We start from the raw sequence: 26,429 nt of genomic DNA on the forward strand, positions 1-26,429 counted from the left end.
GTGGATTGTGATCACAGAGACAGGTGGATTGTGATCACAGAGAGGACAGGTGGATTGTGGATCACAGAGACAGGTGGATTGTGATCACAGAGACAGGTGGATTGTGATCACAGAGAAGACAGGTGCATTGTGGATCATAGAGAAGACAGGTGGATTGTGGATCACAGAGACAGGTGGATTGTAGATCACAGAGACAGGTGGATTGTGATCACAGAGAAGACAAGTGCATTGTGGATCAGAGACAGGTGGATTGTGGATCACAGACACAGGTGGATTGTTGATCACAGAGACAGGTGGATTGTGGATCACAGAGACAGGTGGATTGTGGATCACAGAGACAGGTGGATTGTGGATCACAGAGACAGGTGGATTGTGGATCACAGAGAAGACAGGTGGATTGTGGATCACAGAGACAGGTGGATTGTGGATCACAGAGAAGACAGGTGGATTGTGGATCACAGAGAAGACAGGTGGATTGTGGATCACAGAGAAGACAGGTGGATTGTGGATCACAGAGAAGACAGGTGGATTGTGGATCACAGAGACAGGTGGATTGTGATCACAGAGAAGACAGGTGGATTGTGATCACAGAGAAGATAGGTGCATTTTGGATCAGAGACAGGTGGATTGTGGATCACAGAGACAGGTGGATTGTGGATCACAGAGACAGGTGGATTGTGATCACAGAGAAGACAGGTGCATTGTGGATCAGAGATAGGTGGATTGTGGATCACAGACACAGGTGGATTGTTGATCACAGAGACAGGTGGATTGTGGATCACAGAGACAGGTGGATTGTGGACCACGGATCAGAGACAGGTGGATTGTGGCTCATAGAGACAGGTAGATTGTGGATCACAGAGACAGGTGGATTGTGGATCACAGAAAAGACAGGTGGATTGTGGATCACAGAGACAGGTGGATTGTGGACCACGGATCACAGAGACAGGTGGATTGTGGCTCATAGAGACAGGTAGATTGTGGATCACAGAAAAGACAGGTGGATTGTGATCACAGAGACAGGTGGAGTGTGATCACAGAGACAGGTGGGTCACCGAACCTCATTTTGCAGCTTAACAAAACTATTGAGTTTAAGGTTCAGTGCAGCTTGTCTAAAAGTTAAAATTAATAACGTTGAAGAACCATTATAGGAACAATACCAGACATCAACTACTGCTCTACACACACACGCACACGTCCACACTACAAATTAGACACCACACAGACACACAGAGTGAAACACGTTCATGTCAACTCGTACCCAGAACTCCCTAAACCCAGGCCCACAGGAACCCTGACCTGAGTTCAATCACACTTTTCAACTGTGAAGGAAGATTTTCGGGTCTGACTGCACACCTAGTAACACAGGTCAATGAGGACATGGGCTTGGGTTTTGAGTCCTGACTCTTTTGCAGCTTGGGTGGAGTCTGATGTCCAAGAGATTCTTAGCTAGTAAAGATGTTCTGACAACTATACGAAGCCAGGTGACGAGTTTAACAGGGGCCTTGCCCAGAGTCCACCCACAGGACACACCCTGTGGCAGCAGCCTCGGTCTAGGTAGCACGCCTATCAGCAGAGGGTGGAGACAGGCTTCTTAAGGTTGCGCGAGAGCAGTGTCGCAGGCCAAATTGCACACTGCACTTTGACCTCTTCAAATTCTTACACTGAAGCCTTGACCTCGGAATGTCACAGTATTCGGAAACAGGGCGTTTAGAGAAGCAGTTGGATTGGAATAAGGCTATCATGATGAGCCCTGCTCCGCCTGACTGGTGTGTCTACAGAAAGAGGAGGCGGGCTGGTGAGACAGCTCAACAGATAAAGGTCCTTGCTGACCCGAGTTCAAACCCCAGAACCCACACAGTAGAGGGCAGAACTGATTCCCAGACACTCTCCTCTGACCTCTACATGTATGCTATGGTGCAGCTGTGCACACACACAACACATAAATTAATAAATACATGTGAAAAAGGGGAGAAGAGAGAAGAGGGGAGGACGAGACAGGACAGGAGACACAGGACAGGATTTCACGCCCTGAGGAAAGTCCATGGGAAGATAGGGAAAGAGAAGCACAGGTAGCCATTCCCAACAAGGAGAGTAGCTTAAGGAAACGCTGCCATTAGCACTGTAGTCTTAACACGTTGTAAGAGAGTGCACTTCTGTGGTTTAAGGTTCCCAGGTGACACACATTGCTAAGGCTGCCCTAGCTAACGAGCGGATATGGAGCCTGAACTGATCATCTCCTGTAACCAGGCAAGACTTCCAAGGGACAGACTGGGATACCAACCCAGCCACATAACATTTGATCTCCAATTCGTCCTGCCTACAAGATATGCTGGGACAAAGGTAGCGCAGAAATTACGGGAGTGGCCAACCCATGACTGATCCAGCCTGAGAGCCATGACAGGGAACTCATTCCTCACACAGCCTAGAGGGCCAGGACCCAGAGGCTGGACAGCCCAGAAATACTGGATAGAACCAAACATGACTTGCAAAAAAGAAAAAAAAAAGTCAATGAAATGATTCCTAATGATATCCTGGGACGTTCATAGATCATTGCCTAGTCCAGCTGGAAACAGATACAGAGACCCACAGGCAAACATCAGGCGGGCTTTGGGGAATCTGGTGGAAGAGGGGGAGGAAGGTCTACGATGGACACGTGCACCTGTCTCTGATACTCTATAAAGAGAATAATAAACACAGTTTTCAAATTAGCCTGTATTTAGGACTTTCAGGATCACACCAATTGTTACGCGCAGAATTTAGAGTGGTTTCCGCAGCCCTGAATATGTGTGCAAATGTTTCAGAAAGGTTAATGAGTGGGAAAGCCCATGAAGATTTCCCTTTAATAGCGTCGCTGGTGAGCTGTGCTGCTAAATTCGACCTAACGCTAACTGAGGCGTCTATCCATTCATCTGACGGGAGCACAGACACAGGGAGCTGTTTTTATAGGTGACCTTTAACTTTTGATCTTTCTTTCTCAAGTGGGTGGTGGTAAATCTGTAGTTTGGGGGGGTCGTTTTGTTTGTTTTTGTTGTTTTGTGTGGTTGGATAAATGCAGGGGATGGAGATGGCTCAGCTGTTAAGAGCACTTGATGCTCCTGCAGAGGACACAAACCTAGTTCCCAGCAACCACATGGCACCTGACAACTACCCGTAACTCCAGGTCCTGAGGACCCTACACCCTCTTCAGGCCTCCAAAGTCACCAGCCATGCACGTGGTATACTTACATACAAGCAGGCCAACATGCATACACATGACATAAGAAGAAATAAGTCCTTAAAAATTAAAAAAAAAGCAGCCATGTGTAGTAGCACATAGCTTTAATCCCAGCGCTGGGGAGGCAGAAGCAGGTAGATCTCTTGGCAATTCAAGGCCAGCCTGGTCTATATAGCAAGTTTCAGGCCAGCCAGGGCTACATGGGGACAGCTTGTTTCAATAAAAACAAACAAAAAAAGGAAAAGTTACCACCCGTGTATGAGAAGGCAGAGAGCAGCCAGGTGTGTAGTTCACACTCAGTGGGAGAGCACAGAGAACATATGTCCACACAGAGCAAAGAAGGGGAGACTCACAGTTACCCCTCAGGTTTGGGTCTACAAGGAGGGCACCAACATGTGTCCCCGAGGCACACGGTTGGCAATTAACGTGCAGCTGCTGCGGTGAAAATCTTGGCCGTGAGTCTACCATACGAAGTCAGCCTCGCCCAGCCATTAAGTAGGGAAAAAAAAAAATCACACCCCAATTATATATGCATTTTTGTAAGGGACAATGGAATGCCAAGCAGGGCACGAGCTTCAACTAGGACTAACTTGTGAAATGTCGCTTTAAAATAGAATGCACATGTAGGAAATTATTTACAGAACTGAACACCTAAGAACAAATATAGTAACTGCCTGGGCTGGTTATAAACTAACCTCAACTTCCACCAGTCTGGGCAGAACGTACCTGGAATGGCATGGTGAGCCAAGACCCTGGCACTCAACTAGACTTGAGCCCAACCCCATGCCTAGAGAACACAGAGGCGGTGGCAGGGGGTGGGGGTGGGTGTCAATAATACAGTCATCACACATCCCGCGCAACTTCTAGTGGATGGTGCAGAGGCAGAACATTGATCCTAAGGGATGGGAGGGGGTGACACACCGAGCTAAGGAAGGGACACTCTGAGGATATGCAGAGTGCACAGCATACTTTTCCGGTGTCTGAAGAAAATCTAGAAATATGAATATTTACATACAACAGGTAGTTTCTTTCTTTCTTTTAAATTTTGCTTAGACCTCCAGTTGACTCCTTTGAAAAACTGAAGTGCGACACATATAGAAACTGTCTGGGTCCATTCAAGACCTCCCCAGGTGAACGCCCTGGGGAGATACCATCTAGGACCAGACCCAAAACCTTCCTCAACTGGACTTCAAGCTGCTGGAGGCCTCCATGTGCCTCGCCCCAGGTCCCATCCTTCCCTTCCCTCTCTCAGCACCGCTGAGTCATCGCCTCTGTTTTGAGATCAGTATCCATGGACTCCCAGGGTGGTTAGCTTTCACCGGACTGCAGGGAGAGCACCCTCCGATTCCCAGCCCGGCCTGCATCCAGGAACAAAGGCACAGGTGGTGCTTCCCCGTTCTAAAAGGAAGAGAAACTAGATCCGCTGAGTTCACCTTTTGTGTGCTCACCCACGGAAGAGAAAGACCTGGAACAGGGGAGCAGGGAGGAGGAGATAAGGAGACTAGGTGACGGGAGGAGCTGCAGGTCAAAGTCAACGGAAGGGGAGGGTCCGGTTCCTGATCAAAGGGACAGTGGCAGATGACAGTGGGAAGAAGCCAAAGTTCACGGTGCCCAGGAAAGCAGAGAGCAAGCAAGCCCAGACTATAGCCAGGGAGACTGGAATGGTCCCCTGAGCCTGCCTCTGGGGACAGCAGGCAGGTTTCCAGGAAGGAGTCTACAGGGGACTGTGTATGCACTTTTTTTCCCAGAGAGCTTCCCACTGGCTTTTCTGTGTTTGTCTTCCCTGCTCACTAGCCCCCTGCCACCCTCAGGGAGGCCGCATTTTCCTTCCCTGATGAACTAACTGCCTCTGTTTACACCACTGGAAAAATTTACATTGCGGACAATTTCAGACAAAAGGTCAATGGAATAGTAAACACCTGTCCCTGGACTGTAGCCATGGTCACCATCCCCTGCCATCTTTTCACCCCCTGGCCCTCCATTGATTTCTTTTTTTTACATTTCTTTTTCCGAGATGGGCGCTAAGTAGTGTTTCTATAGAAATGCACGCATCTGAGCTGTCTGGAAACATCTATGTGACCTTCCCTCCCCGACCCACCCAGAGGCAACAGCTATTCTGATCTGCTTCCTCCACAGATGAGTTCTGTCCATTCAGAACCGCACAGAAAGGGAATCAGGGGCCACCCTTTCCAGTAAGGTTAATGCCGCTCAGAACAATGGTATGAATACAACCGAGTTTTCACTCTGAGCTAGGCACAGTGATGTGCACCAGGTGTGGAGGCTGAGGCAGGAGGACCACTTGACCCAGACTGCACAACACAAAAAAACATAGGTCTTATTTTTTAAAACAGAAAAGAAGGAAGACAAGATGGTGTTTAAACCAAGCTAGCATTAGAACATCTCTATCACTTTTCCTGTGCTTACCTCTATAAATACCTATAAAGCCTGAAAATCCACATTTCAGATAGAAATAATCCCCACTGGGCCTCAGAGGCACGGTTCTTAATGAGCCGCTAGAACTAGATGGCTTCCCTGTGTCTTCGGTACAGGCTCCAGCCTCTGCACCTGCGCTGTCCATGAGCATCTGTCTGGGTGCTCTGACGGAGCTGACTTCTGCCATCCTCAGAAAAGCAAAGTGGACTGTTACGATCTTTCCCTCCGGTGTTCTGTCTCAGCAGTTTACGGGTAAAACCGTAAAACCTAAAGTGTTCTCTACGATTGTAGAAGGCACTGTTTCTCATAAATTGGCAGTAACTCGGGAGAAAGATGCACCTTATGGTCAGCCTTGACTCGGTTTGTACCTGGCTTGATTCAGTGTACACAGCACCACTCAATAAAGATCTGTCTGGTTTCTCTCTCTCTCTCTCTCTCTCTCTCTCTCTCTCTCTCTCTCTCTCTCTCTCTCTCTCTCTCTCTCTCTCTCTCTGTCTCTCTGTCTCTCTCTCTGTCTCTCTCTGTCTCTCTCTCTCTCTTTGCAAAGCGTCAACAACTTCCATCTTTAAAGCAGCAGGGCAGAGAGTAGAAGCTGCCTCTGATCACCTGTACCAGCTGGTGACAGTGACGTTACACCTGTGCTCAGGTACGCTGGGCTCAGAGTTCACCGGAGGCAATTAGCCAGCGCCTGACAGGAAGCAAGTATCTCACGACATCGACTCTGGCTGTGCGGTTTCCATTTCCCCCACAGGTTCTCCTGGCCACAGGTTCCATTCAAACCTTCCTAGAGCTCTCCCTAGGGGCCTGACCTACTGGTCCCTTGTGCTGGCTCCATATAAACCAGCCAGGAATAAACCCAGGGTATATGGCACCTTAAATAAATATTTGTATATATAAATACATCAAGCTACAGAAACTAAGATCCAGGGGACCTTTCTTTAAGGTAGTCCCTCTCTGGGCTCTCAATCTCAGCAACTTAGCATACAGAAAACAAGGAGCGACATCTGCCCTTTGCTCTAGGTTCCGCCACTAACTCCTGCCACCCAATTCTCTGACTTCCAAGTCACCAAGCACCTACTCTTCCTGTCCAGGTGCAGCACCAGACTAATTAACAACGGCAGTTCAGCTCAGAGGTGATTGCCCGCTGCCCAGCACCCTGTAACTCCTAACTCCGCTGCTCTAGATCACCTCGTGCCCACTGCTTTCCTTCCCACCTCTCCAGCCCAGGATTCCAGGAGCCGCTGCTGCACGCTTTCCTCAGAGGGAGAGGCTGTGCCTGCTTGGACCATCCACTCTGCAACCTCCCACTAAAAATCATCCCCAACCAAAGGCTCTTTTTCTCCCAAATCAATTCCACAAAGCTTCGTTTGTCCAGCAGGGACAGTACTTGTCACTCACGGTGACACGGCGAAGAGCTGGCTCCCAGGTCAAAAGAGCCAGAGAACACAGGTCTCAGCCTCTGTATTAATTTGCTCAAGCTGTTGGACACAATACTACGGACTTGCGGTTGAAACAGCAGTCATGTATTTCCTCCCTATTCAACGTGAAAATGGAGCTAGTTTGGCGGCCTCTTTCTTTGACTTACAAATGCTCACCCTCTTTCTGGATGCTCATACAGTGGTCCCTGTGTGTCTGTGTCCTGATCCCCTCTTTGAAGGAAAACAGCAGTCATAGTAAACTGAGGACTGTCTCCACACCCTCAGTTTAACCAAATGCTCTTGTTAAAAGACCTTAGCCCCTAGGGAATATGGACTCAGACGTCAATGTACGAATGTGCAGAGAAGGAAGGGGCTTGATTCAGCTCATGACAGCGACCTCCTCAGCCAAATGGGAGTGACAGTGAGTGCTGTGTGCCTTGTGGGAGTCTCAGGAGGAGAGCTGGAAGTACTTAGGAAGATTCACAGACACAGGCTGCAGGCCAACCCTCTGTCCTACTGTGAGGCACATGCACCCTGTGTCTTCTCTACCAGTGCCATTCTGGTTCCCTGCATCATTAGAGACAAGTTAAGGGTCCCCTTCCCCATGACGAAGACCATACTCCCTCTGCTTTTCCAAAAATACAAGAGCAGAATGAAGACAGACAGCATGAGCTGCCACGAGTTCACTTCTTACAGGTATAAACAGGATGACTGGTTGCATTGTTTTGTGATCCTGAGGGGAAACGGTCTCCTTCTTGATTTAAAAGCACAGACCTGTCATGATGGGATAAACATCTCTCTTAATAGGAAGCAGCATTTCCCTCCTTTTTCTATTAAGCAACCAGACTGCTCTGTTCCCGTGCTCCGAGGAAAGTATGTTATTGCCCAAAGTGGGTGGAGGATGGTCACATGTGTGTCAGTGGAGGTATATGGGGAATGTATGGGGAAGGGCAGACCTGAGGTGTGGCAGCCAGCCTGTGACACCGGGTGTCTTCCTCAGTCACTTCTCGAACTTTGCTTCATTATTTTTAAGTTAGCACACCGAGTATTAGATATAATCCAGGCATTCTCCTTTTTAACATTTTAGGATTACTATTTTGTGTGCATGACAACTTTGCACCATGTGCATGCCTGGCACCCATTGAGGTCAGTGGTGTTAGTAGCAGATAGTTGGGAGCTCGCCATGTGGGTGCTGGGAACAGATCCTAGTCCTCTGGGAGAAACAAACAAACTGCGGTGCCATCTCTCCAGCCCCACCAGCACAGCATTTTTTTAAGGACTATGTCCTGCTAGGTCACCTTTCCCTGTCATCTCTCCCCAGCCACGCTTTGCCACCCCTGGTCTCCCCTCACAGGCCCCCAGTCTCTTCCATCTCCCATATGTTCTCTTGCCCATCCCATACCCACACCCACCCTCCACCCCATCTTTTATTACCTGCTTTATTTTATTTTAGGCTGTGCCTTTTTTTTTTGTAAACTTCCTTTTTATTTATTCTTTGTGACTTTCACCTCATGCAGCTCTGTCCCATTCATTTCCTGTCTCTGTGTATCTGTCCTTTGCCCTTGAAACACCCCCCCCCAAATAAAATTTAAGAGAAAAGGGGGAGGATCTCATCACGGAAGCTGCAGCGTGACACAGCGAGCCAGGCAGCAAACGCTCTTATCCATACATCTTCCCTTGCAAGTGTCCATTGCAGAGTCGTTGGTCCGGTTCGAGCCTCTGGTTTCTGCTACACTATTGATGCTGGGCCCTCACTCAACTCCTCTTGGTTATCCTGATGTTGCCCTGTGTCATGGAGATCCTGCAGCTTTGGGTCTGCGGAACTGGTCCCTTCATGTGCTCTAGCACATGAAGCCAACTCATAACCCCGGTTCTGGCCTGGGTAGTTGCAGGGTTGGTCAGCCCGCCAACTCTCCCTTGTTCTCACCACCAGGGTGAACTCTCCAGCATTGCCTTGAGTTCACCCGTTACAGTGACGAGCAAGGGATAGGGCCCTTTCTGCTTTCACATGCTCAGAGTCAGATCTCCCACACCTACACCTTCAGGGACAGCTCAACTGTGTTGTCCAGGCATGGGGTAGGGGTCACTCTCCCCAGTGCTGCAGCAGGTGAGGGGCAGGGCTAGCTCTCTCACTCTCATGACCTCAGTCAGGGCCAGCTCTCCCACCTGCCTCAGGTGATGATGGGGAGAGTGCGGGGGGGGGGGGGGCTCACAACTTTGGGGCTGGCTCACCCATACCTCCACCAACAGGACTGGCTCTCTTGTGCTGTCCAGGAGAGGTGCAGGGCCTGCTTTCCCAAGTGTTACCTGCTTATTCTTTGACAGTCTCTCTCACTAAACCTGCAGGTCCCCGAATCATCCAGGCTGGTGACCAGAGAGCTCCAGGGATGCCAGCCCTGGCTTCTCAGAACCTGAGATTGCAGGCAGGTGCTCCTGTGCTTTCTACACAACCCTGTGGATCCAAATCCAGGTTCTCGAGATTGCTTGGCAAACACCTTCCTGATGCTGCGACCCTTTAACACAGTTCCTCATGTTGTGGAGATCCCCTAACCACAGAATCATTTTGTTGCTGCTTCATAACTATAATTTTGCTACTGTTATGAATTGTAACGTGGATATCTGATAGGCGACCCTTCTAGGTGTCACGGCCCACAGGTTAAAAACCACGGCTTTATGGGTGACTGGGCCATATCACCAAACTCCCTCCAGAAATGTAAAGGAAATAGGAAAAGGTGAAGCCCAAACAGCTGGAGGCAGGCTTCCCGGGCCCACTCCGTTCAAGAAGCAGGATCCCAGAAGAGACTCTTCACTGTGGACACCTCTGCTGCCCTAGCCATAAAACACGGACACGCTGCCTCCTAAAGCACTGGAGGGCTATGGAACGACTCTGGGGTGGATCGGCACACTACTTGGAGCTCTGCTGATACAGAGCAAACACAGCTTTCTGGAGACACCCTTTATTTGGGGTAACCTGTACCACTCGGGAGCCCTCATCCCTCATTTTCAATGCACGGTGCTCTTCCAAACCAGCTGGCTCACCGCACTGTGCACACAGCTCCATGCTCAAAAATGAACATTGGGGGGACACATCTAACAAAACTGACCTAATCCAACTAGGCCAAGAATGTGAACCAACAGTTCTCTTAGCAGTTCCCGGCAGGACGTGGCAGGTGATTTCCGCTCCGCGAGCTGTATCACATGCTGTGTGGAGACCACAGTCTCTCTTAAAGTTTCATTCTTACACTTCCACTTTAAAGGTTGAGCTTCCAGTGCCAAAGCGGGCACAGGCTCAAAGGGTCCCGGTTAGGAGGAGACACCAGCAGTCAGTGCAGGAGCCAGGGACCCTTCCCTACTATGTCTGCTTACTATGTATGTTTTAGGAGCTGCTTTATGGCTCTGTGCTCCCATATCCTCATTTGTACAGTAAGGGTGCCAGTAAGACAATCTGTGACACAGGACTCTGCTAAGTCGGAAAAAAAAGTGGGGGAGATTGGACAAGGAAAATGGCTGGTGCACCTTAAAGACAATATGCTAAGTCAAGGCAGGCAGACTAGACAGAAACTGCTACCCATTGTAGGATTCTATTTAAATGCCCAGCATTGGCAAAGCCACAAAGACAAAAGATTAGGCTGCCTGGAGCAAAGGAGCACCAGGGAGTGCCTGCTTAATGGGTACAAGGTGCACAACAGTGAATATAATAGATATCATTCACAGCAAGTTTGTTATACCAGTTTGACCACAGTAAAAGCATTTGCAAAAACAAAAGGCCTGGAATGCTATATGTTATTCTAATTACTACATAAAGAACAATTAGTGTATGAAAAGGGTTAGGTCTGCCCGTAGCAAAAGCGTTCTGCAAGTTCCTAGGCAGGGGAAAGGGAAGCAGCAGGAGGGGACGGCAAGTGACAAGCTCCATCCACATGGTAGCATCAGAGGTGAGCCTGGAGATGACCAGGCCAGGAAGAGTCGACTAAAAAGAAGTCAGTAACAGTTGTAGTGATAGACACCTGAATTCCAGCACCCAGGAGGCTGAGGCAGGAAGACTGCCATGAGTCTGGGGCCAGCATGACAAACATAGTGAATTCCAGGCCAGCTGTAAGCTACATAGCAAAACCTTGTCTCAAAAGAAAAAGAAAGAAAGGAAGGGAGGGAGGGAGGGAGGGAGGGAGGGAGAGAGAGAGAGAGAAAGAGAGAAAGACAAAGAGAGAAAGGAAGGAAGGAAGGAAGGAAGGAAGGAAGGAAGGAAGGAAGGAAGGAAGGAAGGAAGAAAGAAAGGCAGACAACAAAAGGAAGGGGAACAGCAAGGCTGGGTAAGAAGTGGGGACTTGCTCGGGGGCTGCAGGGTGACAGTCACAGAGACAGTGGGGCTGTTGATTTTTGCACCTGGAAGTGGTTCAAGTCTGGTTCTGCTGGTTCTAGCTGTGGGAAAGGGGGCCAAATTCTTACTGTGGAGTGCTCCCTAAAATTAGAACATCCACAACTCTGCCAGAGAGAAACCATGGGTACAAAATAAAACTAGGAAAGGTAAAGAGCTTTATACACACACACACACACCTACCCATAAGGGATGTGGACTTGTCAAACATTAGTTCTCCATTTTAATGATGCCCCCAAATCACCTAGAAGTCTTGAAACATTCAGAGGACAGCATCCTGCCCCACCCATGCCCTCATGCCCAGTAATCCTGGGGTGTGTCCCAGAAAGTGGACTTTGTAAAGGTCCTGAGAAGATTCTAGGATATAAGAAACCTTTAAAAATCAGAGGCTGGAGAGATGGCTCAGTAGTTAAAGTCATTGGCTGCTCTGTCAGAGGACCCAGGTTCAATTTCCAGCACACCCATGGCAGCTCACAACTGTCTGTAACTCCAGTCCCAGGAGAATCTACACTTTCTGGCCTCCACAGGCACCAGGCATGTCCATGATGCACAGACATACTTGTAGGCAATTAACCATACATATAAAATAAATAAATAACATTTTAAGCAACATCATTATAACCCATTAGCCCCAGGAAAATCAAGGACTGAAGCCACAATGTACACTGTACAGAGATGACCCAAAAGCCCAGACCATTTGAAGTCTGGGACAACTCAGAAGGGGAGACCCCACTGAGTTTTGTCCTTTCAGAGAAAATCTAGTGTCCTGGAGTCTGGGAGGGAAATAAACCTATAGCAGGTTCACCTAGGACATCAAGGCAAATAATTTGGTCTCCTTTTTTGGAGGGGCAGGGAATATACAAGGCATGTCAAGGACAATCCTGGATCCTGTCCTACACAGGCTCCTGGAGAGTGGAGCTGTGTTTCTGAGCATCTGCCATCCCGCAGAGGGTCTGACATAAGCGAGGGGCTCTGTGGCTTCTTTCTTCTGATAAACGGGAGAGCTAAAATAGAACAGGTCTCTTTGGTAAACGGAATACACCAGCCAACTGGGCAACTCCTAGATAGGGAAGGCACATCTCTCCGTGAATGAATGAACTAGGTGGCACATTACAGTAATTCTGGGGCATCCAATCTTTTTCTTTTCAAAGAGAATGCAAGGCAGGGAGAGGGCTCAGGGGGTGATGTTCTCACTGTGCAGGTGTCAAATGCTCAGAACCCATGTGAAACCCATGTTGAAAAGCTAGAGGCAGAAGAACACCCATCTGCAGTTTCCACACTCCTAAAGAGGTACGGGAGGCAGAGACAGAATGCTCAGACGTTCCTGGGCCAGCAAGTCTAGTGGAAACACAGGAAACAGTAGAGTTCTGGCCTCAAACAAGATGAAAGGCAAGGACCCATAACCCAGGCTGTCCTCTGACCTCCACAGGTACCTGTCTCACTCACTCACACACACACAGCACACACATACAGCACACAGCGCACACATCACACACACAGCAACACACACTCAGCTACACAACAGCACACACACAGCAACACACACAGCACACACATATACGATACGGCACACAGCGCACACATCTCTCACACACACATCACACACACAGCACACACATCACACACACAGCACACACATACAGTACACAGCACATCACACACACAGCACACACACATACAGCACACAGTGCACATATCACACACACAGCAACACACACACAGCACACACACATGCACAGAGCACACAAGCTTTCCATTTATCTTTAGCAGTCTCTTTAATGAAGGGACTACAGACTTTACCTTAGATGTCATTGCTTTTAGAGGCAGGGTCTCATGATGTCATTGAGGCTACCCTAGAATGTGTAATGATCCTCCTGCCTCAGTCTCCTCAGGACTTTGAAATCACACATATGCACCTTCAACCTGGCTGAGGCTACAGACTAGCAAAGTAAAGGAGAGCAATGAGTCTCACCCCTCCCCACAATACTGAGGCCTCGCTCTCGAATAGCAGTGCATCCTGGGAAAATATTTCCAACCATAGATTCCTACTGTTCCCATTAACACAGTCCTGAGCCCACAGTCTTCTCATCCTGCTGGATCTGCCACTGATGGCTCCGAGGCCTGACCTGGACCCCAGTTCCAAGCCAGGCGGGGCCCCTCCCTGAACTCTGACCAGTCACCCTCACTGTCATCAAAGAGGTCCTGATGCTGACCAACAGATACAGAGCGGGTTGCTCAGGCCAGGAGCAATAAAAAGCTTGCGGCTGATGAAACACCAGGGATGGGCAGCTGAGAGTACATGGCAGGTTAATAACTAACCCTCCTGGGCCTTTAGCAAGCATCAGGTGCCTGCAGGAAGCCTGTGCCCATATCATATATCATAGGCTGAAGAAGCCTTCCATGGCTGGAAAGAACCCTGCCTGCTTTAGAAGAGGCAGACAGAAAGTGGAGAAAGTACGGCAGGCTAAGTCAGTGGGTGTCACCAAGAAAACCTGAGAGACCCGGCTGCTGGAAGCTACTTTGTTGACACTATCATCATGGGCTGGAGAGAGCAGTGAGCATTCCTCCTAGGTGGCTGGAAAAGTGAACCCACCCCAGAAACAGGCTTTGAACGGTATGGTCTCAACTGGATCCGTGAAACTTAACACTCAGTTATTCCAACTGTCCCATAGCTAGCTAGCTTCATTCTTTTGCTCTGTGTTCCCTGAAACACGCCGGCATATCCAGCTGGGATAGATAGAAAGGACTTGCAGAGGGCCTCCTATGAGGGTAAAGGTACCCAGGCAGGAGTGAATGGGATAAAGAAGGGCCTTGTGGCATGGAGCTGGTGATGAAACCGAAAGTAGACAGAGGAAAAGAAAACATTCCTTCCTCGCATCTACTGAGAGGAATTGGACCTCTTCCATGAGGCAGGATCAGTGGGAGATGGCTAAGCTTCCTGGCAGGCACAGAGCAAGGAGCAGGGAACTTGAACATGTTCTCTCAAGCCTCAGTTCCTTCATATACGCTGTTCCAGGCACCAAGAACACCGATCTCTGCTTGCCTTCAGGGCCCAAAACTTCTTGGTGGTATTTTCCATTCATCGGAGTCTCCTCTCATCCTGCAGCCCCACCTTAGACCTTCCCACTGAGCGTCCACATCAGGCGTAGTTACCCGTCTCCACCCACGCTTTCTGAGCAACAGAAACTTATCCTAACGATATATGTTCCCTGGTTCAGGTGCTTCAAATGCAACCAGTTGCCAGGGTGACCAAAGGTAGCAAAATCCAGAAAACAAGGGACATACACAGGATTGATGTTTCAGTTTCTTCAACAGATACATGGGAAAAAAGTGAAACCTGAAAGAGGAGAGAGGTCTAGACACCTGCCTCACGGAGACTGTCTAAAAACCAGGCTAATGTCTTGACATTAGCTAAATATATGATACTAAATAGCAATTGTTACATTGAAATGTTTTTAACTGACTTGCGGATACCTTTTAAAGCATAACCTTCTCTTCCAGAGATACCTAAGAAAGGATATGTTTGAAATGGCATATGTGAAACTTATTTTAGAGCCGCTGGGGAGGGCTGGAGCCGAGGGCTGGAGCCGCAGGTCTAAATGAGTAACAGTACGCCTGGGTAAATACCCAATTCTCATGGTTTACACTGAGAGTCCATTATACAGTTCCGGGCTGACAGCTCAGTCAGCAAGGCCCTTACCTTCAAAGCATGAGGTAAACCCAATCTCCAGAACCCACATATAAAAAGCCAAGCATGAGTCCTGGGGCTCCCTGTCCAGCCACATTAACAGACTCTAGGCCAAAAAAGGATGGAAAGAAGGTGTGTAGCCTCAGAGCTCATCGGGTAAAGGTGCTTGCTGTGTAAGCTGGGGATCTACTTGCAGGTTTGATCCCCAAAACCCACATAAAGATAGAAAGGGAGAACTGACTCCACAATGTTGTCCTCTGACCTACACACACACACACACACACACACACACGGATGGGGGAGGGAGGAGAAAGAGAGAGAGAGAAAGACTATTTTTTTAAAAAAAAAAAAAAAAGGACAAGATGAATGGCACCTGAGAAATAGCACCTTAAACTGTCCTCTGGCCTCATACAGGCGCACGCACACACACACGCAGAATGAAGTCAAGACTCTGTGTCTCCCCACTACTCCCTCAAAGCTCCCATTAGCTCCTTCTGAGTGACAGTGGAGTCAGACAATAACAACTCCTCCGTGAGGAGAGGCTGCCGAGGAAGCCTGTCGGTGGTGTGTTCTCTGAAGGGAGGGGAGGGATTAGGAGACACTCTCACTGAGGAGCAGGTGTAAGGGTGAAGGGGCACAGCACACACGGTGGGAAAGCACAGTGCCGCCACAAGGTGGGCAGAAACCATAAAGGGTTCCAGGACGTTTGAAACTTAATCCTACCAATAACTGGGGGAAAGTGAAGGCCAAAAGCCAGGGGCCTGGCTCAGCAGCAGGATACCTGCCCAGCATTCGTGAGGACCCGGTTCAATTCCCAGCACCACAAGAGAAAGCCCCCAAACCCTGCTCTCACTCTTCCTAGACTGCAGACGTAAAACATACAGCTCTAAACTGAAAACAGCCCAAATATCTCCAAAGGATAAGCAGATTCCATTATAGTTATACAACAGAGTAACTGCGGAGCGGTTAGCACCCCAGGTACCTCATCATCACGGATGGCTCTCATGCGCGCAGGCTAAATGAAAAACCACCTCAGCTCGCAGTGCTGCGTTCAGGGAAAGTCCTTCAACATAAAGAAGGATAAAAGGAGCTTCGGGACGGAGAGAAGGAATAAAGTCGGCAGAGCAGCTCAGAGCCTTGTGCGCTGGGGGCTGGTCTGTGCCTAAGCCAGGTGGTAATACAAGGATCTCTACGGTATTGCTTTTGTTTGGATCCTTCTTGCTCTAGGAATGTCTGACCGGGCATGGTTCCTCACACCTATGACCCTAGCACGGGGGAGGCTAAGGTTAGAAGGTTTGACGTGAGTTTGAGACCAGACAGTGAGCTCAGGCTCAACAGCAGATTTGCCGATCCTGGGCAACTCTGACCAAAGTGTGAGGGGAGAAAGGAAGCCAGCTCATTACCTACCATCACCACCAGACTGAGACAGTGTTAGAAGACAATGAAAATGGAGCAAGTCCCTAGGGAAATGCCAGAACTCCAACAACCAGGAGTAAGGGTACAACAGGGAAAGGTGCCTGATGAGCTGAGGCTGATCCCCAGGACCCACATGGGAGAAGGAGAGAAGCAATTCCTGCAGGTTGTCTCCTGCCTACCAGCAATGGGCCATGGTCTGTTCATACCTCTTACCCCAAACACACACAAAGGAGTTAGTTAACTAAAATCAATAAAAAACAGGAGCTAAGGGCTGAGGGCTTCCACAGCTCCACAGACAGTGGCACTGTGGAATGGGAGGACTGAGTGGTTCAAAACCCTAAAATTCTCTGATCTGGATAAACGGCTGAGCACCATGCAGTATGCAGGCTACAGCTGGGAGGGTCATTGCTAAGTGATCCAAGTCTTACACGAAAGGGCAAATGCTGCAGGGCTCTCCTTAAGGAGATGAGAGCAGTCAACGTTGAAAGGACAAAAGCAGAAAGGAGCTGGAATACGCATCTGGAAGCCAGGGAGGGTAAGCCTGGCCTTTTAATGCTATGCCAAGTTGTTTTCAGGCATCCCAACAGCACCTACGAGTGTGTGTGTGTGTGTGTGTGTGTGTGTGTGTGTGCATGTGCGTGTGTGCGTGTGTAGATGGAGAGTTACTGTTCAAATGGAGCTAGAGTTCCCATTTAAGAAGATAAAAAAGTTCCAGAGATGTATGATAATAATAGTTACACATTTAAAAACTGCTCAAATGGTTAGCTCTCTGCTACCTTAGAGTTCTGAAAAGTTCTCCTTCAGGGTAGGTGCAACTAAACAAGGAAGCAGACAGGGAAACGGCACTATTGGGTCTCTCCAAAGCTAAGGTCATTGCATGACACAATGACAACATTCAAATGAGGATCTGGGCGTGGAAGAGCATCACTGAGCCGAGGGATGTCACCTCTGTGGGCACTTGTGGATGGTACGCTCAGAGAGGGCAGCCACGTGGATGACCCCATCCTAGGACCTAGCTCAACTTTGGGTACCAAGGGATCACCAGGTAGTTCCATGGTTAAGATGGAACCCCAACCCGAGGATTCTTCCAGTTCTTAAGTATAAGAAAAAAACCTAGTTATGATTGGGGGAAAGATCCAGAAAAAAAATGCCCAGAAGCAGCATGCTGAACCCAAACTCCAGAGCTAGAGAGACAGAGCTATGAGGCAGAGCCAGGGGTGTTTATGACCCAGGAACAGGTGAGGAAACCAGAGAGCTCAGCTTGTGCACCTGAGCTGGGGGAAACAATGGCAAAGGAGTCTGGAAACCTAGATTGAATCTGGCCAGACCACTTTTACCAGGCACGTGCCCTGTGGCCATCTGCTTTCTGGAGACACCCCCATCACCACCACCACCACCCCCCGGGGGAAGGAAAAGGGAATACCTTGCCTGACAAGGCCATTAAAGAAACTACAAATTCTGTGAGCCTGGGAGGCAGGGTGCTTAAGAGGCAGGAGAGCAGATGCTCTGCGCATCAACCTCCAGCCCCAGAGTCTGAGGTGGCAGAGGCAGGTATTACTCACCTGCCACACACAGAGAGGCAGGGTGGATTTAAGTCAGCCAGAGCAGCGCGAAGAGGGTGAGACGCTTTGGAAATCTGCGCAGCTGGAAAATATTTGGCTAAGAAAAGGGCAGGGCTGCCGATAGAGAATACCTGCCGAGCCACGTATGGGGCCATGGGTTCAACTCCCAGGCTACAAAACAAATCAAAACAAAACCTGCCGTGCTTATCAATGGGTATACAGGAGCACAAAGACTAAAAAGGAACGAAGTGCCTGCCACCCAACAGCTGCTACGCAGCGCGGGGAGGTGGAAAGGGTTTTCTGGATGACGGTTTTAATGCAGTTCTACCAGGCACTTCTGGATGAGGACGGCTTTTGACCCAGGTGTTGACAAACGGCCTTCAAGTCAGAATTCATCTTTAAGAAACTGTAGCAGGGCGGTGGTGGCGCGTGCTTTTAATCCCAGCACCCGGGAGACAGAGGCAGGCAAATCTCTGTGAGTTCGAGGCCAGCCTGGTCTACAAGAGCTAGTTCCAGGACAGGCTCCAAAGCTACAGAGAAACACTGTCTTGAAAAACCAACACCAGAAACAAAAAGAAAAAGAAAAAAGAAAATAAATTGCACGCACCCAATCTACCATACCAAAGATGTGAGCCCAAGTTCTAGAGGCACCAAGAGGCCCTCAAAAGGAGAAATCGTCATGAGACTCTGGGGTCCCCAGGCACCTGTGGACCTGTGAGACCCCTGGGACAGGCTCATGACCATTCACCCTGAGCCCAGGTGAGCTGCCAGAGCTCTCAAAGCAACATTTCCTCCCAACAGTCTGGGCCTGAAACTGGACTTTGCTAGCTGTGTGGCTTCAGTTCAGGCAGGTTTCTTGACTTGCCAGCTAAGCCCAACTCTCCTGTAAGCCTCTGGAGAAGACAGTCGGTCTTTATGAGCTTCCAGAAGAATAATCCAGAACCCCTGAGCACAGATCCAGGCTCTCATGTACTTCAAAGGCCCCTTACATACTCCTGTAAGAGCCAGAGACATAGTCAAGGGTTTACAGTCCTCCACACCTGTCCACCCCCACTCCCCACCAAGGAGTGAGTCCCCCCACCCATGCTCCATGCATTTGTACCTGCTGCCCAGACACCTTCCAGCAAAATACAACAGCTGTGCGCCTCTGCATTCTTTGGGACAGCCCCAGTCACGGTGGGCATCAAAGCTTTCCAGCTGGACCACACAGTTCAGTAGTTCCTCCCCTGTACTGCTTCTCATGGGGTTGCAGGTCTACCACCGACTAGGAACTCAAGAAACACTCCCCCTCCCCCCACACCAACACACTGGAAGAGTTCCTTAGGCCTTTGTTGACTATAGAAAATTTGCCTTACACAAGCAAAAGCACGGTGGAAAACCATTTTCATAACTGAATATTAAAATCAAGTAACCAGGGGCTGGAGAGATGGCTCAGTGGTTAAGAGCATTGCCTGCTCTTCCAAAGGTTCTGAGTTCAATTCCCAGCAACCACATGGTGGCTCACAACCATCTGTAATGAGGTCTGGTGCCCTCTTCTGTCCTGAAGACATACACACAGACAGAATATTGTATACATAATAAGTAAATAAATAAATAAATATTTTTTAAAAAAAATCAAGTAACCAGGTGAGATAATAACAGCTGGAGAGGAACCACGGAGGCTGCAGGAGATACAAGATGAGGGGCACTGGGTGCAGGGGGCACAGGCTCCATGCCAAATCTAGCAGAGCAGCTCTAGCTGGAACTCTCACAGGCATTCCTGACGGACAGAGACAGACCTCCCAATCCTAGCTCCATTTCTGCTGCCTGGCTCTGTGCTCAGGGATCCTAGGATTATCTTTCAGAATGTTCACAAAGGCTGGATGAGTTTTACAGGAGAGAGTGGGGGCTTAGCTGTCAGGTTAAGAAACAAAAACAGCTTAGGAGAGAAAGGGGCTGTTCTGATTCGCAATTCCAGGTTACAGGAACTTGAAGCAACTAGTCCCATGCACAGTCAAGAGCAGAGAGAATGAATCCAAGTACGCTTACTGCTTAAGCTGCTTTCTCTACTCTTACACAATTCAGGACCCAAAGCCAGGGAATGATGCTGTCCCCATTTAGGCTGGTCTTCCTGCATCAAATGAAAGTCACACACACACACACACACACACACACACACACACCCGTGCGCACACACACACAAACACATGCACACGCACGCACGCACACGCATGCGCACACACACAGGCACACAAGCCCGCACGCCCAGTTAGGCCCTCAGGACAATCCCTCACTGAGAGCTCCTCCCAGGTTGTTCTACATTGTGTTGGTTAACAATTAAAACTAACCATCACCCTTTCCCAGCTAATCCCTGAGCCAAGGAACTGGAGACTGTATCTCTAAAACCTTTCACCTGCCAACAGCAGGAAGAGGAGGAGAAAGGGAGAGCTCCGAGCTTGCTTCTGATCCAGGTAGTAGGCTCAAAGGACCAACCACACTGCTTCACATTCCAGGGATGTGACAAGAGGAGACCCATGGATGGCTGCACTGGGAGATCAGGGTCACAGACACTTTCCAATTGGCCCATTTAAGTTCAGCATCCAAAATACACATTCCCATATAAATACAAAGATTAAAAAGATGGAGACACAGCACCATGTAACCTGTGGTTCCAACCTCTCATGAAATCTGAGACTCTATTTTAACATCTCTGGCTTCTCCCTATTTTCGAATCCTTCTGCTATAAATGTGAGATGAAAGAGGATGTGGGACCTACACACCAGCCCGAGGCAAGACGCCTATGAATCAGCACGTGACCCTGGCAGTGAAAGCCCCTGGCAGTGAAAGCTGTCCAGGAGACTGGTGGACAGAGGGCACAGACCCCTCTTGAAGAGGGTTTTTCTCTGAGTAGAGCAGAGTAGCAGACAGGGACATTTGGAGCCAGCCAACCAAAAAGATTCAGTAGCGGGAAGAAGACATATTGGAGGAGGAGCATCTCTGTGGTCCCCTGGGCAGAAATTTTCTAAGTTTCCACAGAAGAATGTCAGGGGAAGGCTCACCCCCACGGCCTTCTGCTATTTTCAAAGCAAGGCCAGAATTCAGTGAGTTTATGCACATGGAAGTACTTACAGCAAGTTGATGTTTGCTCGTGACCCTGGAGGGTCATGTGACTGGTCCTAGAAGAGACCAGGGCAGCCCCCACTCACCAGCCACACCCGTTCCCTTCCTCCCCTTGACCAGTGTGGCACCAGCTTCTAGGATCTACTCTCTATCACATCCTGCCAGGGAAACGTGCCTGCCACTCAAGTCTCTCACTCCCAGCTCAACCCACCTTTTATAATAAAATCATCCTTTACATAAGAAACGACACAAACTCATGACCCATGTGGACAGACACCCCAGGCTCCCGAGAGTCTTACCGAATGTGTGGCAAAGGATGGCACAAGCACCACAGGGCTGTCATTCACATCACCCACCAATCATCTATTTATAGGAAAAGACCTGGACCAGGCAAGGTGCCTGAGGCAGCCAGTTCTTGGGGGTCTTCCTCATTCTTTCCACAACAGAGGGTGGGGGAGACCTATCCTCCACGTATGCTCCACATTGGCACCTTGACTTTTCCCCACATTCCAAATTCCACCTGTGAACTGCTTGGGGGGGGCTCTGCCCCCTCTCCCGGTCATGCCCTCATCACCCTTCACCTGGAGGACTGCCACAGCATAGCTGGCATCGAGGTTCTCCTCCAGCCCTGTCTCCACTCCACTGTTGCAAAAGCAGGCTCTCTGAAGTATAGGCCAATACCCAGATCAAAGACTGCCCCGTGTCCACCACACACACACACACACACACACACAAACACACACACCCCTCTGTGATGGGTCTAATGCAGTGTAGCTGCCACTGTCTGCCACCAGAGTCAGCGTTGGAAGGGTGTGAAGGGGACAGCAGTTATCAGCATCACCTGCCAAGGAGGACTGTGAACAGCCTGGAACTCTGTTCCCTGAAACACTGAACCCGGAATACTAGCAGTGTGAACTCTGTGAATTTCTTTTCCGTTTTTAATTTTATTAGTTTAGGTGTTTTGCCGGCATGTATGTCTCTGCACCAATTTGTGTACCAAGCGAGTGCTTATGGGCCTCCTGGAACCAGAGTTAGAAATGGTTGTGAGCTGCCAGGTAGATGCTGGGAATCAAACCTGGGCCCTCTGCTGAAGCGTTTCAGGCTCCAAGGGCTAAGAAAATTTTATTTGAGGAAGAAAAAAAAGAGAGAGAGAGGAAGGAATAAAAGCAGGTGCACATGCACGCACCCCCACTCACTCCTTTCAGATGAACTGAGAACAGTGAACACATGCCTGCAGCCCCAGCACCTAGGAAGGCTGAGGCAGGAGAATCACTGGAAGTTGCAAACTGGGCAACAGAGTGAACCCATCTTAAATTTTAAAAAAAGAAAAAGGAAAAGGAAAAAGGACCGGATGAAGTTAGAGAGTCATTTTGCTAGAATTGCACATGGAATGAGAAAATCCGCCTTACTTCCGACCGTCAGAAAAACATCTCAGCCTTTCTGCATGGGTGAGAGAAACGGGCACTAATGCCAGCATCCTACCACCTAGCTTGCTCGATGCCTTTCCGGAGCAGCCCATTCCAGCTGTCAGGAAGTGACTAATGGGTGGTCCTGATGCCCTCTGAATCCAGTCGCCCACAAATGCACTGGATGGGGATGCGCCTTCCAATCCAAGATAAGGCGTATGACCACTATGCTGTATCATGTAGTTCTACCATGCCCCCAAGAGCCTGTGCAGGGGCCTCTTTTCTCTTCCAGAGTAAAGCTTTAAAAAAAAAAATTCCTCATGTAGCATTCAGCTTCCAATTCCGCTAAACAAAAGCCAAGCAATGGGAAGCCTGCCTGGTGCAGCTCGCTTTTATTTTTCTAAAGTCCATATTACAATTTTTAAAAAGACTTCTTCACATTCCAAAGAAAAAGATGAAAAGTTTATAAAAATTATAACTTTCTAGCAATCCTCCAAGTGTCTTGTTGTTTACCGAGGCATTGTAATTTGCTTTTAATCATTTCATCTTCCCATTTAAAAAAAAACAGGGAAATCAACACTCAGCTAAAGTTGCCCAAGGTGGCACAGTCAAGCTAGAAGGTAACGCTGAAATTCTCCACGTTTACACAGTACCCTAATGAGTCAATGCCAAGTTCCCGATACAGTGAGAGCAAGTGTGCCAAATGCTACACTGGCCAACCAGCCTTCCCCCTGCAAGGCATGGCGGGAGCGCTAACTGGCAAGCCAGTGTCCCAACAGCTTTGCACACAGGGCTGCTGAAAAGATCGTGCATGCACACTCACTCGCACACACACACACACACACACACACACACACACACACACATGCAACAGAGGCGGGGCTGAGCAGAAATGGCCCAAACACAAGTGATGCCAGGGGTTTAGTCAACAGAGAGCTAATAAGAGTCAACAGCGGGTGCCGCTGCCAAGCACACCAACCAGAGGGATCTGCAGCCACACTGGTAGTAGGAAAGCGCCTGGCTCCCTCAGACCAGACCACACCTGAAGGCTGCGCATGGCTGAACTAACAGGAGGGAGGTGCCCTCCACGGCAGGGCCAGGTTTCTGAAAAGAAATGACTCAGGGCGGCACTCTGAGTATCACCTGGCAGGTGGGCTTGAACGCCGAGCCCACTTTGGACTGCATGTTACAGGTGGGGGTTTAAAGACCTTCTTCTTCGTGTTTTGGCCACAGTTGAGAAAGCACTGACTATCTACGTGAAGGATTCAAAAGCTCCAGGAAGGCTAGCAGATGCAGCCCAACCAGACCACCCCATTTCAAGCCTGTTGGAGGGGAACCCGCTAGGAAAATGACAGTGTCGACCTCCTTTCCTAGTTATGACAGCTGGACCGTGGCTTTGCCAAGTGACAGAGGATTTAAGACCCTATCATTTCAAGCACCAAAAACTTCAGGAAGTCCTTGGACCCCACAGCCCACACACTCCACTTCCCACTAGGGAATATTTCCCCTTCTTAGCATCACCAGAACACAAAACCATCTTTCCAAATGTGCCTCCCAAGAGCTTCCAGGCCATGCCCCACTGACCTGTGTGCTCACAGTGAATAGCTTAGCACACGCGAGACACCCCATAAAGGATGAGTAACTGCACCAAGGTGCCACAGCCTGGTCATACTGAGGGTGTTACTGTGTTTGAGGCCATTCTAGAACACACTCGTCTGTCCTGAGAGAGGCTAATAAAAAGGGCTATGACAACACATTGCCACTTTTGTACGCTGAGCAAAGGAATTCTTGAAGCTAGGGCCGCCCGAGGGTTTTAATTACAAAGGAGTCATAGACTGGCCAGGTCCCTGGGTCTCTATGGAAGTGATCCAATACAGAAGAAAGCTTAGGGGTATCAGGTCAAAGGTAAATCCTGTCTGTCGGATAAGCAGTCAGGCAAGGTCAGAACCCAGGGAGTAGTAAGAATCCAGAAACAGCCGAGCAGGCACAGGTGGGGTCAAATGCCTAGAAGGAGGCCTAAAAAGGGAATCCGGTAAGGTGGGTCTAAGAAATGGCACAAACACTACAAATACAGAGGGGAGCCTGCTCACCCTCCTAACTGGGAGAATTAATTACAGGAACCAACACTCAGCTCTGGGAAGACTGGTGGAGGAGCCTGACTGATGCGGTTCTAGTATCTAATAAATCTTTAAATCAATGAGCCATGTTTACTGGTAATTCTTCTTCATCTCCCCTCCCTGAGAGCTCACACAACAGAGCCAGCTTTTGCTTTTTGTTTGTCTGTGGACATGATGCACAGTTTTATGTCTGGATGTATAAATAACTCGGAGCTCAGTAAATCGCACGTCTTTTAAAAGGGCATCAAAAATATCTGCCATCAAAAGGAAACCTGAGATGGAGGGATTTTTTCTGCGTGCACACACACACACACACACACACACACACATATGAAGAAACCTTTTAGGATGCCTGCCTGTGTTCCCATCCCCCCATGGCCCCACCAACTGCAGTAAGCCAGCATTCCAACCTGTTCCTTTGTGGACCTGTTTGGATCTCTTTAGCACACAGGCAGTTTACTCTGTTTGCAACGTTTCAACTCAGAAACACCACTTAAGCCTGTCGTACTAACCCGACAGTAGCAATACATTTTATAAGCCAGCTATCCCTGGGGAAAAGACAAGAACCCCCGCCCCGGCAAGGAGCACCACCGACAAAGTTCCCAAGGAAAGCATTCCTTTGCCAGATGCAAACTGCGCCACATCCTCTCCCTACCCAAGCTGCCCACTCACCTCGCCTCTGCTCCCCGATCTCGGGCTGCCTCATCAGAGCTGGGAGCCTGGGAAGCAGGGACATGATGCTTTTGAAAAGGCAACAGCTCTGGGCTGGGGAATGTTGGCACCTTTTCTATGAAAAGGCTCCGCAAGGGTATTTTTATGACAAAATGCTCTCCCATGGAGCACAAAAACCACAAAATTAAATTACCATAAATTGAAACTGTCTCCAAATTAAAACCACACGGAAGAAGCATTAGAGCCCAGGTCAGGTAGGCTGATTTTTCTCTTAAACCCTTACAGGTTAAGAGTTCTCTAAGTCCAAAAAATTCCTGCCACCCAGGAAGGCCTAAACGTTCCTCCGGACAATCTGTAACTCATCTAAGGCTCAATTACTGCGGTGTCTTCAGTCATACCCAAAGATTCCCGAAGGCACCGTCTGCCGCAGCGCCGAGTGCACAGTGGGCGCCCCATTAGTGCGTCGGTTTGATTGGATCTGACTGGCCCCGACTGGCCCCTTCGACCAGAAACGTTCTTGGTGGCCGGACTCCCTGCTGGAGATACTGGCGCTGGCCTAACTTGCCACTGGAACTGGGCCCTGGTGCAACCACCTGTGGGTGTGTGGCCCGGACACAGGTCCCTGCGCTGCCACCCCGGGATGCCCAGCACGTCCCATGCACATTGCCCGGTGTGGGAGCGAGTCGGGAGGCCAATCCAGAGGAGGCTGGGGCCAACTCCCAGCACCCTAAGGCCTTTGCCCGTTCAAAGTTGACCTGGCTTGACAGTTGACTCCCAAGTCGCCCCACCTCCTGCGAGGTTGTGAGCCAGGGGGCTCTTTGAGATAGGAATGGAGGCCATCCATAAGGGATCGGCCAGGGCAGAGAGGTAAAACTGTTCCCTAGCCCTCTTTCCAAACTTGGGGCACCTGCTGGGCAGCAGGTAAGGGTTTCTTCTCCGATGTCTCATCAAGGCCTGACACCAAAATCGAGATACCCCGGGGCAGCCCTGCAACGCTTAAAAAATTCTACTTAAACCAGCATCGGA

The 26,429-nt window shown here is 49.4% G+C and overlaps 1 protein-coding gene across 4 annotated transcripts in view; it reads right to left on the bottom strand.

The window, feature by feature from the left end:
• The window catches only part of Epb41l4b (erythrocyte membrane protein band 4.1 like 4B), a 153,490-nt gene that overhangs the window by 126,425 nt on the left and 636 nt on the right, over positions 1-26,429 (bottom strand). The gene's annotated exons all lie outside the window — the stretch shown is intronic.

Source organism: Arvicola amphibius, chromosome 11, assembly GCF_903992535.2.
Source record: "Arvicola amphibius chromosome 11, mArvAmp1.2, whole genome shotgun sequence".
In the NCBI taxonomy this organism is placed as follows: domain Eukaryota; kingdom Metazoa; phylum Chordata; class Mammalia; order Rodentia; family Cricetidae; genus Arvicola; species Arvicola amphibius.